The sequence below is a fragment of the Paramisgurnus dabryanus genome, chromosome 5 (genome assembly GCF_030506205.2).
Source record: "Paramisgurnus dabryanus chromosome 5, PD_genome_1.1, whole genome shotgun sequence".
Taxonomy (NCBI): domain Eukaryota; kingdom Metazoa; phylum Chordata; class Actinopteri; order Cypriniformes; family Cobitidae; genus Paramisgurnus; species Paramisgurnus dabryanus.
The window spans coordinates 2,744,179-2,761,081 of record NC_133341.1 but is presented as its reverse complement, the minus strand read 5'-3'; the positions used below and the strand labels follow the sequence as shown (position 1 = coordinate 2,761,081).

At 35.8% G+C, this 16,903-nt stretch overlaps 1 long non-coding RNA gene across 1 annotated transcript in view; it reads left to right on the top strand.

Annotated features, from left to right (window-relative positions):
• Positions 1 to 16,668, top strand: part of LOC135731755 (uncharacterized) — a 50,470-nt gene extending 33,802 nt beyond the window's left edge. Inside the window, exon 3 of the long non-coding RNA XR_010526458.2 lies at positions 16,398 to 16,668. This is a non-coding gene — a long non-coding RNA (uncharacterized lncRNA). The remainder of the gene's footprint in view (positions 1 to 16,397) is intronic.
• The last annotated feature ends 235 nt before the right edge of the window (positions 16,669 to 16,903 follow it).

Below are 16,903 nucleotides of genomic sequence, written 5' to 3'. Positions count from 1 at the left end.
AACAACTTTGCGAATTAGTCTTGCTTGAAGACTTTAAGAGAAGTGTACCAGAAAAAGTTGTGCAACACTTGAGTGAGAAGAAAGTAATTGTATTTGCGGAGGCGGCCGTACTAGCTGATGAGTTTGTGCTCACTCATCGTAGAGTTTTTTCGCAAGAGATAACAACTCCTAATTTTTCGTCGTCCACTAAAAAATGTGAAGGACCAGTCTTCTTTTCAAAATTCAGCGTGTTTGTGGAATAGAGCTACTCCTAAAGTGAATAATCGAAATTCTGATCGCTACGAATCCAGGAGGGTGTGTTTTTACTGCCTGGATCCTGAACATTTAATTTCGGATTGTAAGAAGTGAAATTATAAAAATGTGGCAACAAAGGCAAAAGGCGTTATTAACGCAGATGTTGCCAGGTTTGCGAGAACTGATGTCTCTGGTTATGAACCGTTTATTTTAAATGGACAGGTAGCAATCTCTGGTTCTCAGTTTATATCTATAACTATTTTAAGGGGACATGGGTTCCTTTCAATCATTTGACTTGTTGTTGAATGTGTTGGCCCACTGCCCAAATCTAAGTCGGGACATAATAAGTACAATTAACTGTAATTAATTATACAACAGTTATGTGCAGCAACTAGTTTCCCTGAGGCCATACCTTTGCGTTCGCTAAAAGCACAGACAGTGATTAAAGACCTGGTGACATTTTTTACTACATTTGAACTGCCACGGGTAATATAGACTAAGGAACTAATTTTACTCTCATGTTAACATGCTTAAGGCATTTGTGTAGAGGGAGCCGGAAATTGTTCAAACTATGGATGTGCCATTGTTCTCTTCTGCCCTTGCAAGCCATGCTGTTTGTGCTGGAGAGGATTGTGCAGTTCAAACCTCTACAAAATTAAGAAAATTTTACAATTTAGAAATGTCTTTTTTATGAAGGTAATTTAGCGCCTAAAAGATTTGCATGTGCAGGATAAAATTTGTAAGAATGTAATTAACATTGCAAGCGTAAAATAAATTTGCATGTGCAAAAACAGTTTTGTAAAGGTGTAGATCAAGTTGCAAGCGTAAGAAAACAAGTTTTGCAACATACTACTGTTAATCGTAAGTGTAATTCATGTCTTGTAAAACTGAAACTTCATATTTACGCAAATAAGTATGAACTGTATGCATCTGACCTCAGTTTTTACGCGCTTACACTTTTGGCACGGTTTTTGCGCTGAAATACTGCCAAAAGCATTGCAAGTCTGCAAACAGTGGTGTGCAATGAAAAACACACGTTCATGAACGGCAAATATGAATGAATCGCGCAGAATCTGTCTCTGTGTGTAAAATAAGCCAGTTGTAAATGACTTGTTGCATACGAGGGGAAAACTATTTCCTGAAATAACCCGACATCTACTGGTCCCTCTGCGCTTGCAGTTTTGTCACGATTCTCTCACTGATTTGAGTTTGTAAGCGCAGGTGGGAAGGCGGGGCTATGAAATGAGGCTCCTGATGACTCATTGTTTTCTCTTTTCTGATTGGTTCAATATAACGGCAGGACTTTTCTCAACCACTTGACCGTAGCCTGCCTGTAGTCTTGCTTACTAGAAGACTGCTGCTAGTTTTTACTTAAAACTTTTGTTTATACGGTACAGTAAAACTGCTCTCATTAATATGGCTTCATTCATAAACATAATTTTGTTACTTCTGTGATAGTAGGCCTATCTTACAGTAACTTGTTTAGTAAATACGTTAAATAGACCTTTTGCGTGTTTGCAAACAGAGATTACGTTTTTTGTGGGCGGAGCCCAACTGGTGGTAGAAAGTGAATGCTTCTCAATAGCTGTGTGAAGTGTTTTAGCATTAAACTGTGATTTTTAAGGATCCTGTGTTCTGTAGAAGTCTGTTTCCCCTATATTTCTCTTAAGTGTAATGTTTCTTATAACGTTTTCACCAAGTTACGTTTATTTTTTTAATAAATGAAAAGTTTAAATGGCTTGGCTACTAATTGTGTGCATGTATGTAATGTATATGTATTGTTCTTTATTGGTAAATCAATTATTTTTACAGTATGAATCGCTGAAGTACTTATAAGAGCAATACTATTATGTATTCTGTATAATATCATTTATTAAATATTTTATCATTTCCTGTTTTCAATTTCTTCCTTATATTTTTAGCCTACGTGTTTGATCTAAAACTATTATGTTTACATACAAATTAATTTGTATAGGCCTGTTTAAATATTATTAACACTTTACATCGTGTGTGTGTGTGTGTGTGTGTGTGCTATGTTTATATATTTTTAGTAAACATCATAGAACAAACAGGAAGAAGACATAGGCTAAGATATAAGGTAAAAAGAAGTAATAGAAAACGAAAAAAAAAAAAAAAATACGATAACTTTAATAAATGGTAATATTATTGATATTATGAACTAATTCAAATCTTTAATCTTTCTAAATAAATTATAAACATAAAAACGCTATAAGAAACACATAGGGGGAACAGACTTCGACAGAACACCGGATATCTTCTCTAATTATTTTCTATTCAAATTATTAAAAGATTTTCAGATGATTTTATCACTCCAGTCTGTCCGGTTGAGGGCTTTTATTGCAACCACAAACACCTATGTTTATCTTCAAATGGTGTCTTCGACGATGGTATACTATAAAAATGAAGGTCATCTATTTTGGCATTCCTATTCTGACACTCAACAGCACAACAAAACATTTTCTAGTGAGTTATTCGTTTCACTCGTGTCTCATTCATTTCCACTGTTTTTCTGCCACCACATGCGCGCGTGACGTAACTGTAACTGTGACGTCGACTCGCAAAAGGTCTATTCACCTTATTTTCCACGACAACAAGGGCGGCGCCATTGCGCTCATTTTGTCAACGTACTTCCGGCTGCATATGATGAGCAGCTGAGGCAGTGGCTGAAGGCGACGCGTTAAACTTAAAAAGCTCACTCAAGCGCCTTTATGGTTGTTTCTTACCAATTTTAACGGACGGGATGCCGACTGAGGAACACCCAAATCCCAAGTAGTGGTTCGACTACGATGTTCCGGTAACTTGAAGCCATGCTGGGTGTTGAAAAGGTGGTCCGTTTCAGGTAAGCTATCTTAGCTAAATGTGCTCTTTCGCATAACGTTAGATTTGTGATGTCCGTTCTACTTAAGATCAGTAACGTTAGTTAATAAAATGCAATTATTTTGAATGAGTTTCATTGCCCACCTATATTTTTATATTGAAGATAAGGCAACAATATATTATAGTACATTACATTCTTACAGTAGCTCACGTGATTCATACAAGTTACAGAGATTTCAGATGCTAGACGGTCAGTTCATTTCTCATTCAGATATTGATAATGACCTATTAAACGACATATTATTTAACACTGAAGTTAGAGGTTGTGTGTATAATGTTACTGTCTCTTTTTAATGCATCTCTCTCTCTCACACACTGTTCTGTTTAAGTATGGATGTCATTTATATATTAATTCTCATGATGCAAGTTTCTTTTAAATACTAATACTAACATAAAAATGTTTATGGTTATATTATTTTCACAGATGCATTGATGTTTAGTGATGCAATGGACAACTGTGAGGATGATATACAATCAACATGTTCCTGAACTGTGATGCAGAAACACAATGGGAGGATCAATCAGTCTCTGAACGCAACTACACTTTAAAATCACAACTCAACCTGAAGCAACCTACATCTGATATGGGAAAACAACCTTGCGGTTTCCCGGACAGGGCTTATGCTGGTCCCAGGCTAAAATGCTTATTTGAGCTACGAGAATTTAAAAACACCTTGTACTGACATTTTTATTTTTTTATTTACTTTTTTATTTGACAGGGACCATACAAGCAAACATAGTTATAGTTCAAAGCCTGTAACTGATGCGCTGCATATAGAGTTTATAGCTATTGCTAATTCTGAACTCCTGTCCCTGGTTGGGCATTTCTAAGAACATTTTAAAACAGATAACATTTCTTCAACACACATACACAAACACACACAAAAAAACCCCAAAATAAATTAAAAAGAGATACAAATTTGGTTTGCCTTTAGCCACAACTTAACCCTTAAAATAAATTTATTCAAGTCAGAAATTGCCTTAATATCAGATGGTAATGCATTCCATAGTATACAGCCCTTGACTGAAAAGGCAGACTGTGCAAAGCCTGTCCTGCAGTATGGTATTACTCAACATATATGAGTGCCATTGTTTTGTTACCTGCATCAGATTTGTTTTTGTAGGGTTTGTTTGTAAAAAAAAATGTCCTAATATAAATAAGGCTTAGTCCTGTAAACCCTGTCCGAGAAACTGCTTCAATGTGTTGAGCTGGCACAAATGTACATATCTCTGCTGAGAAACAACCATCTTTGTCCGCTTTACACAGGGTTAATATTGCATGCATTACACAGTCGCCAAGCACTTTACCAGTACATACACCAACAGCTTCCAGATAAACACGATCAGCTCCTGATGACTCTAATAAAGCTGTGTCTTAATTTATTGCATGGTGGTCTTGCTGAAAAGTTAGCCGTTTCTTAGTCCATAATTATTTTTATAAACCTTTACAATGACCTGATGTTACCTGTTGTAAGTTACATTAAACCTTCATATGTGATCAGATGTCATGCAGTGATATTAAACATTTTGTGCATTTATATTAAACCTTTACAATGTCATCAGATATTACCTGCCATGCAGTTATATTAAACCTTTACAATGTGATCAGATGTTGTGCAGTTATATTAAATCTTTACAATGTGATCAGATGTTACCTGTCATGCAGTTATATAAACCTTTACAGTGTGATCAGATATTATCTGTAAGGAATTTCTTAAACCATATGTGAGCTTTGTAGATTCCAAAAGGATTTAAGTTTCCTGATTTGAAGGAATAAGTGTTGGCAAGTTTGCAAATGAATTCTATCATGGTACATAATACCACATAAAAACGAAATAGTTATTGGACTAACTAAGGTGCACATTTGCTTTAAGAAAGACGAAATCACTGTGTAAATATTGGTAGGCATAAGTACTTTAATAATTTTCAATGCTGCTCCTTCTGACAGGACGAGGTAATTAAATATGTCCAATTGGTTACTTGCCGCGGCTGCTTCATATCGTTTAACCACGAGACGATTGATGGGACATTATAAGACTATCCGAACGTTGTATGAAGTTTTCTCCGTGCTCCTAATTTAAAACATTCACAGCAGGTGTGATATTTGTCATTTCGCTAAAGTTATAGTGAACTACAAACAATCTTCTAACCACCAAACTAGCTACCGAATGCAACAGACGGTTGACAAAATGTGGAACAGCGAAGAATTGGAAAGGGGCGTGGCGGAATAATGCTACACTGTTCTACAAACAATTATGAATACATGTACTCCATCATAGACCATAATAATATGGCAAGGAATGGAGTAACCTACTATTTATAAAATTTCTTCATTATAAAATCACTCAGTGTAGCACCAAATACTCCATCCTAGTCTTAATTAAAAACTGCCATGCTTTGATGTTCTTTCTCTGTTTTCTTTGTTTCTATTTTAATTGAAGCTGTTTTGGTATGATGAAAAATTGTTAAAAACGCTACTTAACTAAAATTGACTTTTTATATATTATATATATATTCTTATTTATATATATTACATTATTATATATTAAATATTACAAAACGCCATCTTTAAATTCAGAATCAACACATGTCAGCCAGCTCAAAGGTTTATGTATTAAGTCATTATAGTAGTATTCCTGCAGCCTCTTGGACAATACTAAAAGAACCCCTGGGATTGAACCGATCAGAATAGAGAAAACAATGAGTCATCAGGAGCCTCATTTCATAGCCCTGCCTTCCCACCTGCGCTTACAATTTCAAATCAGTGAGAGAATCGTGACAAAACTGCAAGCGCAGAGGGACCAGTAGATTTCGGGTTATTTCAGGAAATAGTTTTCCCCTCGTATGCAACAAGTCATTTACAACTGGCTTATTTTACACACAGAGACAGATTCTGCGCGATTAATTCATATTTGCCGTTCATGAACGTGTGTTTTTCATTGCACACCACTGTTTGCAGACTTGCAATGCTTTTGGCAGTATTTCAGCGCAAAAACCGTGCCAAAAGTGTAAGCGGGGAAAAACTGAGGTCAGATGCATACAGTTCATACTTATTTGCGTAAATATGAAGTTTCAGTTTTACAAGACATGAATTACACTTACGATTAACAGTAGTATGTTGCAAAACTTGTTTTCTTACGCTTGCAACTTGATTTACACATTTACAAAACTGTTTTTGCACATGCAAATTTATTTTACGCTTGCAATGTTAATTACATTCTTACAAATTTTATCCTGCGCATGCAAATCTTTTAGGCGCTAAATTACCTTCATACTTTTTATTATTATGTGTTCCCTATTAAACTAGGATTACACAGGGAACAACGAATAATAAAAATAAATTGTGGAGAGATTGAGGTTCTCTAGCTCCACAGCCATGGAGTCACAAACATACAAAAACAACAGATTTTTAAAATGGCAGGTTTGCAGTTTATTTTTATTATTGAAAGATGTTCCAAAGAAAAGAAAATGATTTAACAATATTCATACCTCGGGAGGAGGGCCCAATCAAAGGAAACAAAGAAATACCTCTAAATAAGAATTTAAGATTAAATTACCTAAAAAATGAACTAAATAATATTCAATTCAATTTTATTTATATAGCACTTTTCACAATTGTTAATTGTTTCAAAGCAGCTTTACATTAATAGATGTAGGAAAAGCATAGAAAAGCGAACATAGTAATAATGTAACGTATAAAGTAAAGTAGTAAGTTAAGCCAAAGGTGGACTCTTCAGGGATGAAAAAAAACCCTAGGAGAAAAACCCTCCTGTCTAGTCCAGGGGGAAAACTCCTAGGAGGGAAAAACGCTTGAGAGAGATAAATATATATTTATATTTATATATATAAATACTATCGGGGTATGTGAACGGGTAAGCGAATTAAACTGGTTCCGCCGGTGGTCACTGGTCAGGCATTGGCTTGGCATCTCGATGAAGGATGATCAGTAGATCAGTGGTGTGACGACCTCCACAGCTGCAGGAACTGGGTCTGTTTGTCTCATTGTCCTCAGGGTCGAGGACGAAACATGGAGAGAGAAACAGAATCCTATTAGCGTAGGGGTCGTTCACGTGTAATGCAAGTGTCATACATTATGGTTTAAGTCAAGACGTATCCAAAATGGCGGCTTGCATGTAGTGTGTGTAGTAGTCTCTCATTTTTTCTCTTGTTGTTTTGTTTTGTCCAGCATTTTATTTTTAATTCTACAACCTTAAGTCTGTTTTATGATTGCATAAGACTATTGTTAAAAATGAAGACGTACTCCTTACTCGTTTCCTTGCTCAACTGTTTGCTATTGTGGATTTTAATGGACTGCATGATTTCAAGCACCGAAGGGAGAGCTGGATATGAGCCATGTTTTTGGACTATTCCGAACACTGTGACTTCCTCGGAGTTGGTTGATGGACATTTTGACATGAGAACCTGGTTTCTCAAGTTTCCCCCTATTCACCGGGGGCTTCTCATTTTGAGAGGTAGGTCAAAAGGACTGCGATGTCTATGGGCCTATGGAAATGGGAAGCTATCTCCTTATGCGAAGTCCATCTGTAGTGATAGTTCGACCATCGGCACTGTGAAAAAAAACTGGTTTGTTGTTCTTCTGCCTTTAATTTCGGGTAACATCCATCCAAATCCAGGCCCAGAACGGGTGCAGCTTCTAACTCCTGATGAGTTTAAATCTAGTGATGGTCTGCGTTTCTTCCATCTTAACGTTCGTAGTCTGGTAAACAAAATGGACTTCATAAGAATATGGGCTGAATCAACAAACTCTGACATTATGGTTCTCTCTGAGACATGGTTAAATAAATCCATTACAAATTCCATGATACACATCGAGGGATATAATGTCTTCAGATCAGATCGTACAAAAAAAGGTGGTGGAATTGCAATTTATGTTAAGTCAAAGTGGAATTGCACCTGTTTGTACTCTGTAAGTAAGCCCAATTTCTTTGAATTGGTGGCAATCAAACTACATTTTTTAAATGGTCCAGACATCACCGTCATTGGATGTTATCGTCCACCATCAGCATCAAGTAAAGCTATCACTTCACTTACTGATCTCCTTCATAACTGGACTAAATCCGAATTGATTATACTGGGGGACTTAAACTGGGACTGGTCTTCAAAATTGTCCGATCCATTCAAGGATATTTGTGACTCTCTTTGTTTGGAGCAATTGATAAACTTTCCAACACGGTTAAATCAAAAAGACCCAAACAAATCATCATTAATTTATGTTATTTTAACAAATGCTCCTCATAGATTTTCTGCTTCTGGAGTTTTTTGTAATGATGTAAGTGACCACTGTGTTATAGTATGTGTGAGAAACTGCAGGATTCCAAAAAGTAAACCACGTATTATTTCAAGACGTCATTTTAAACGTTTTAACGAACAAGCTTTTTTACAAGATATTTATGATAGTGAATTGCATGTGGTTTCCTTGATACCTGATGTTGATTTAGCATGGGAGTATTTTAAATGTACTTTTTTAAGTGTATGTGATAAGCATGCTCCTTTTAAAAAATTTAGAGTGAGAGGGAGAGATAACCCCTGGTTTACGGAATTAATTTCTTCGCGCATCAAGGATCGTGATGCTGCATGGGTTAAAGCAAAGAAAACAAATAACCATCTGGATTGGGTACATTACAGGACACTAAGAAATAATTGCACAAATTTGGTAAAAAAAGCTAAATGTGATTATTACTTAAATGCGATAAATGAAAATTTGAATGATCCCTCTAAATTTTGGAAGCTGTTTAAATCAGCTTCTGGTTTAAAACCTTCTATGAGTTTAAAAAATTATAAAAGGGAAAGAAAATATTGTTGAGGTTTTTAATAATTATTTCATTGCTGCGGGCTCAGCCCCGGATCCTCATGTAACGAACGGTATAAGAAAAGAGAATGTTGAAGCTGAAACATGCCATTCTATTCAGCCTTTTACATTTAATCCTATTTTAGTCCCACAAGTTCATAAAGCCTTACAAAATTTAGATTGTAAAAAGGCATCAGGGCCTGATAATATAGAGCCTTATTTTTTAAAAATTGCGGCAGATCTTATAGCAGAACCTATCACTTCTATTTTTAACTTAAGCTTAAATTCAAATGTAATACCGTATGCATGGAAATCAGCCATGGTTCTTCCTTTGTTAAAAGGGGGGGACCCCTATGATTTAGATAACTATCGTCCTATTTCGAGGTTATCAGTTATGGCAAAAGTTTTTGAGTCCCTTGTAAACGATCAGATTAAGCATTTTCTAACAGAAAATAATATTTTAAATGAGTTTCAATCAGGTTTTAGGTCAGCCCATAGTACTGTAACAGCGGCAACACTCGTCACAAATGATATTATTACATCATTGGACAATAAAAATCAATGTGCTGCTTTATTTGTTGATCTCTCTAAAGCTTTCGATTCTGTAGATTACAATATTTTGTTGAACAGACTCAGCTGCTTAGGTTTTAGTAAAATGAGTATAAATTGGTTTTACAATTATTTATCTGAAAGAACGCAGTGTGTCTCAGTTGAAAACTTTACCTCAAAAAAAACTTGAAATTAAGAAAGGTGTCCCTCAGGGATCAATTTTAGCACCAATTTTATTTTCAATTTATATAAATGATTTAGGTAATGAGATAACTACAGCTAAACTGCATTTATATGCTGATGACACAATTATTTATGCGGCAGCAAAGTCCATGGAAAAAGCCGTAGAGCTATTACAAGATTCCTTTCAGATATTGCAATCTTCATTGTTAAATTTAAAACTGGTTTTAAATATTAAGAAAACTAAATACATGCTCTTTACTCGCTCTCGTAACAAATTTTTGATTCCACCAATTTCAACTTTGGAAGGGTATTGTATAGAAAGAGTACATACCTATAAATATCTGGGCATATGGCTTGATGAAAGGTTAGGTTTTAATATTCATATCAAAAATCTTTCAAAAAAGCTCAGACCCAAATTGGGGTTTCTCTTTCGTTTAAAGAAATGTCTTCCATTTGAGGCAAAAAAGAGAATTATTCAAAGTTGTTTTCTTTCTGTGTTGGACTATGGTCAGGCACGTGCACAGATAGGGCTCAACCTGTGCAGAACACATGCCCTTTTTGTCCTTACACTCCGAAGTGCCCTTTTTTTCTAAAGAATTTGATTAGATTTTTTTATTTTCTTTAATAAATCAATGCTATTGGTAACCCTTTACGTATGTCTGTCTGTTTTACAAATATATTTATCAAATAAAAGTTATTAAAAAACAAAATATTTTTGTATCCGCTCAAACTGTCAGTCAAACCTCTTAACTCCGCCCCCTGATTGCGACGAGCTGAAGTTCCACAGCAGAGCAGCTGAACGTCTTGCAACGGTAAATAAATATGTTGTTGTTTGAGTACAATGCCGTCTCATTACGAAAGAAACACTAGTATGTCTATAACGGCGCATGTTTTATAAATTTGAGCAGGGCCGGTTTAGACGAGATTGGGCGAGAGGGCAATCAGGGAGGCACCAAGGGCTCCAAACTGTGACCAAAATGAGTTTTTGACACAGCGCGAGCAGTTTTCACTGCTGTTCACGCATGTGCAGGGCACCCGTGATAACAATACGGAATGCAGGATCGGGTTTTACCGCTTATTTGAATGACGCGTCTCAATCGTTTACCGATGGGTCTACGCAGCCCGGGTGAACCGCGAGAAGATGCGCCCGCGCGGGTTTAAAATTAAACATTGCAGAGATGAGAGATAGAGAAAACTTCTAGCCTACATTAACACCAAAAACATTACAGATAGAAACACACAGTTAAGGAAAACTGTGGATATCATAGAAGATGAGAAACTTGTAAAGGATACAAGTATGTGTATTGCCCTGCCACTCATCTCATTACAAAATGCTATCTGGATATTTATGTATCTTATGCCTAGAATTAGCCAAGTGGGCTGTATGATTCTTTAGTTCATAACTTTTTATTCTGAAATCAACTGCACAAAGTTTAGTCTGTTTAGTATTTTTCAGTAATGCAGTTCTTTTGGGAAAATGTGAATAATTGCAGGCTGATTTAAGGTGTGCTCAAAATTTTCTGCTTGCGCTTTAAACATTTTCTGTCAGGGGCTACAGTGCTCCAAATCACCAAAAAGTTAGCCCTGAATGACTAGACTAAATTTTTTATACATTTTCATTGCTGGCTTATTTTAAGGAAAGTGTAGTTCACGAGAAAGAACAACCAACCTAAGTGCACCTTCAAGAGACCAACGTTCCTGGTCCTCAGCACAGTTTTTGCCAGGTAGGCAGATACATGTTGGATATGCTAATGGTATGGCTAATAGAATAGTATTTTACTATATTTTTTTGATCTTAAATCTCATATTTCCCCTCTTATCAATGACATACATAAACATGTTAACCAAATAATAAAAATTAGATCATAAAACCAAAAATAATAGCTTTTTTCAAACATATTTTTATTTAACTTTATGTATGCAAAGCAGAGGAAAAAAATGAAAATTAATATATTACACAATTAAATAAGAGGGAGTACACAAGAGCAGTTCACAAACACATGACTACAAATAGGCCTAATACAGACAAACACCCAGGAGGCAAATTGTTAAAGCCAACTTAGAAGGCCAGATATCCTTATAATGCCATAAAATGTCATTTTTCATTCATTAATAGGGAATTTTTCAATCATTAATAGTAAATAAATATAACGTTTTTAAGACGATTATTATGTGCTATTTATTTGGGGGGGGTGCCCTTTTTCAGTTTCAGCACATGCCCCTCAAAAGGTCTGTGCACGGCCCTGACTATGGTGATGTGATTTATATGCATGCTAATTTATCTTCACTAAAAAAATTAGATAGTATATACCATGCTGCAATACGATTTGTGACAAATGCTCCTACACGTACCCATCATTGTACTTTGTTTGATTTGGTTGGTTGGTTCTCCTTGTATCAGAGGAGAAAAATGCATATGTTGCAGTTTATTGTAAAAGCTTTAAAAGGTCACTTGCCTTTTTATATTTGTAGTCTCTTATCTTATTGTTCTGGTAATTATAACACTAGATCATCTTTTAAATTACTCTTAACTGTACCTAGATCTTACTCAGAGTTCGGCAAAACTGCCTTTTCTTCTTATGCACCTAGATTATGGAATGAAATGCAGAGTATTTTGATGCTGGATGTGCTCCCATCTTTAAATATTTTAAAAACCTTTTGAAATCTTACCTGAAAGAATCATGTTCGTGTTTTACTTAACTTTTATATATTTTATTTTTAAGAATTGAAGCTCTGAGTGCTGGACCTTTCTTTCTTTTTTTGTTTGTATTGTCTGTCTGAAATACTTTTATGTAAAACTTTGTGTGCTGCCATTTTGGCCAGGACTCCCTGGCAGAAGAGATTTTTTATCTCAATGGGATTTTTCCTGGAAAAATAAAGGATAAATAAATAAAGTCAGCTCGGTTCCTGACAGGCTAACTATTGCGGCATAAATATATTAACCAGATGATTAATGTGAGTGGTTTCTTCTAGACAACTTTACTGGACATTTTATGTGAATGCTTTGTTAAAGAAGAATGTCTTAAGTTTAGATTTAAATTGATCGACTGTGTCTGATACTCGAACATTATTTGGTAAATCATTCCAGAGCTTAGGGGCTAAGTAGGAGAAGGATCTACCACCTTTAGACACTTTTGATAGTCTAGGGATAATTAAGTGGCCAGAGTTTTGTGATCACAGTGTACGTGATGGATTGTATTCTAATAGTAGTTATTTAATATATGAGGGTGCTAGGCCATTTAAGGCTTTGTAGGTGATTAGTAATATTTTAAATTGTATGCGATATTTAACTGGTTGCCAGTGTAAAGATGCCAGAATTGGACTTATGTGGTCATACTTTTTAGGGCGAGTAAGCACTCTTGCGGCGGCGTTTTGAACCAGCTGTAACTTGTTTACCTGATTTGCGTGACATCCCCCAAGTAACGAGTTACAATAGTCTATTCTAGAGGTCATAAAAACATGGATAAGCTTTTCTGCATCTGATGCAGACAGCATATGGCGTATTTTTTAGATATTTTTAAGATGGAAGAATTCTGTGTGGCATACGTTGGAGATATGACTATCGAAAGATAGATTGCTGTCGAACATCACGCCTAAGTTCTTAACCATGGAAGATGGCACCACAGTGCAGCCATCTATGGGCAACTTGTAATCTGACATATTATGTTTGGAGCGATTTGGTTCTATAATAAGTATCTCTGTCTTATTGGAGTTTAGCATAAGAAAGTTATGTGCCATCCAGTCCCTAATATCATTAATGCAGTCTGTTAGCTTAGAAAACTGGTGGGCTCACTCCTGAAAATGTGATGATTGACACAGAAATAACCATAGCAACATTCTGCCATCTCGCGTGCTTATCACTCACAGCTTTGACCAAAATAATCTAACAGCATTGTGTTTTGCAATAAACCTCCCGTCCTGGCGTTGTGTATTGTACGGTTCTTTTGTGAGGCTGCTTCACAGCGCGCGGTCTTGCAGTGTTGCCAGGTCCTCGACTTTTTTGTACGTAAATACCGTTTTGGCGCTTAACCGTTTATGGGTTTTGGCTCATGAAGCGATCAAGTTTTTGGTCTTAATAAAGTGTGAATGTGCCGGTCCCAATATTTTGATCTTTGAAGTAAAGCATTTAGATTTATTTCGGTTTATTATTGGATTTTTCTTGTTCGCTGTTTTTTTTAAGTGCAAGATTAGGCAACACTAGTCAAAAAACCTTGTGCCTCTGTCATTTTCTGAACTACACATACAGAAGACTTTTTTCCCCTTCTAGGAATTTATTTTTTCAGAAGAGAGATCTGTCATGTTTATGATGCACGTTTAAACACTTGATTAACTACTAGTTGTTCAGTTCGGTTATGTACACAAGCAGAGTTTCTGTAAATGCGGTTGTCACTATACCTGCATTTTGCGGGAGTTAATTCGGTTGTAGTATGCGGTTGTGAGTCCCGTAAATTACTGAAGTGTGTGTGTACAGATTACAGGATTAAGCATTAAAAGGTGAAGTGACAACCGAATTACTATGCAGTGTGTACGGGACCAGTGTCTCCCCTACTGTTATTTTACTGCAACACAATGGCAGGCATGCAGCCAGTCAAATCATACATGCAGACAAACACACACATCAATGCGTGGCTAGCACGATGTCCTCAAAGTCAGCAATAATTTGTTTTGCTTACGAAAATCATACAGAATTTATTTGCAAGACATCTAGTAAAAGAAGAAACCTCCCCTTTCTTTTCTTTGAAATCATTTTTGATAGGAAACTAGTTGACATAAAATAAAAATGTTCAATGGCAATGACAAGATGCAATAGAGGTATTTTTATTACATGTTTATATTGCCATTGGTTTAATGGGTTGAAAGGTTAAAGTATTAATAGAAAGTAACAATTTACAATACAAATTTTGTATCTTTTTTCAATTTAATTACTTTCTGGACTCGGGCGGACTCGACTTGGACTCAGCCTTTAAGAACTCAGACTTGGGTCCAACTCGGACTTGATGTTTAAGGACTTGGTCTTGACTCGTAATCGAAAAAGGTGGACTCAGACCCAACTCTACGTATCTGGTTTGCCACTACTTTTTCTAATATTTTTGAAAGAAATGGTAGATTTGAGATTGGTCTAAAGTTATTAAGATCTCCCTGGTCAAGGTTTATGAAGCCAGATCTGTTTCAAAATTAATACATTTACAAAAAAAATCATAAATTCAAAGCCCAATTTGCATTTTCAAAATCAGTTTCGTAAATTCAAAACACAGTTCATAAATTCACAAGTACAATTCATAAACATGTGCCCAAATGCTCACAAAATAAATAAAACCTAAATAAATGTAAACTGTTTTCACAAATGTGTATATATGAAGTTCTTGAATTTATTTCTATTACACATTTATGAATGATGTCACATATATTTATGTATCGTTGAATCTGCATTTACAAGTCGTCACACACGCGTGGATTGCTTTGAATTTGTGTGCGATATTTTTGAGACTGTCCAGGCACGTCAAGATTCATAAATATCTTTTTTTTAGGACGTTCTCTTTAGCCAGTCGCGTTGAGCTCTTGATCCACCAATCAAAACGCTCCTTACTGAACAGACTCAAGAAGCACAATTCTGCGCTTGTACTGCGCGATGTCTCATGATGCACCGTTTAGGCCTACTTTATTTTATTAAAGAACATTTATGATGATTTATATCGTTAGTACAAAATACAGCTACAGTCATATTAACCAAAGTTGCACATAGCCTATACTGTTTTCACATCATTATATATTTCATGTTGTTGTAATGTTACTGTTAAATGTCCTGAACTTTATTTAACAAAGTCTGTTTTTATCAATATTATTAGTTGTAAGCGTAGTTGTAGGCATATGAAGTGGTGCGTTTTCAAATACTTTTGTTCAGGCATTAAAACAGCTACCACAGCTACCACGAGAGATTTCGAACACAGCGGAGAGAGATTTCATCATGGAGGATGAAAACCAGATGCAACGACTAAGTAAAGTTGTTTAAATCAGTGGTTCGTTATTTTTTTAGTCAATGAAGTGTGTAGTTTGCAGTGTTACCGAGTTGTTATAGATATCTTGTATCTTCAGAAAATTACACGCAAGCAGCAAGCTCTGTGTTTATTGTCAAAAATCACGCGCATCGCTAAACGCAAACTCTTCACATATGACGTTAGATGTGAATGATCAGCGAACTATATGTCACTAAATTATGAAGCTCACGTGGACTGTCATACATTGTGCACGATATAAAAACGTATTGTATTAGCAAGAGCTGCTGAGTTTGACTCTAGACCATTTCACAAGATGTAAACAACACTGGTCCAGAAGCACTTCCTGTTTCAGTTTTTTACCACTAGATAAACGTTGGGATAAAATACAACCAACAGAACACATAGAACTGAATCAAAAAGTTAAAGAAACATCTTTAAGATAATGATATATGTGAAAAAACAGTCACAAACTGAAACAGGAAGTGTTTCTGGACTAGTGTTGTTTACATCTTTTGAAATGGTCTATAACTTGACTACTGTTAAGCTATTATGCTTATAATTGGTGCATCACTAATTTTACTATTTGGGCATAACTTCAGCGTTGAGTGTTTACTGCTACAAAAACAATAGGATCCGTTTTATCTGCTTGTCATTTTGAGTGTATTAGCATATTTATTTGCTCATTTGCACATTCATCAGATGTTAAAAATATTTTCTTAACTCCTTAGGAGTTGCTGAAGGATTACGTTCTCCAGCGACTTCAAAACCGTGTGCTACATGTATTGAAGAGACAGCCTCTGGACACAGATTATTTGCAGTTTGTCTGCAGACAGGAGCTTGTACTAATCAGTGCCTTGACTAATATAATAAACATTTCTGAGAATGTTATTTTAGCCCTTACACGTCTAAATATTGCGATAAATCGCCAGATGGATAGTGAAGAGGTGTGTGTAACAGTGGATGTGGAAAGAGGTGGTGGTTGTGGACGTCCAAGATTGACAATGTTGGACTTTAAGGCGTCCATTGCGTGTTCATAATTTAGAGGAAAGGCAAAAGATACAAATATCTAAGTTCAAATATTTATTGATCAGATATGAAAAAGTTTAACAGCGCTGGGTCCTCTCAAGTAGCGAACAACCAGCTCAGGAAGTAACATGCTTATTTATAAAATATGTGACGTCGATCTTTCTTCAGAAAATCTCCACCCACAAAGGCCGTTCCCCTTGTCCATCTG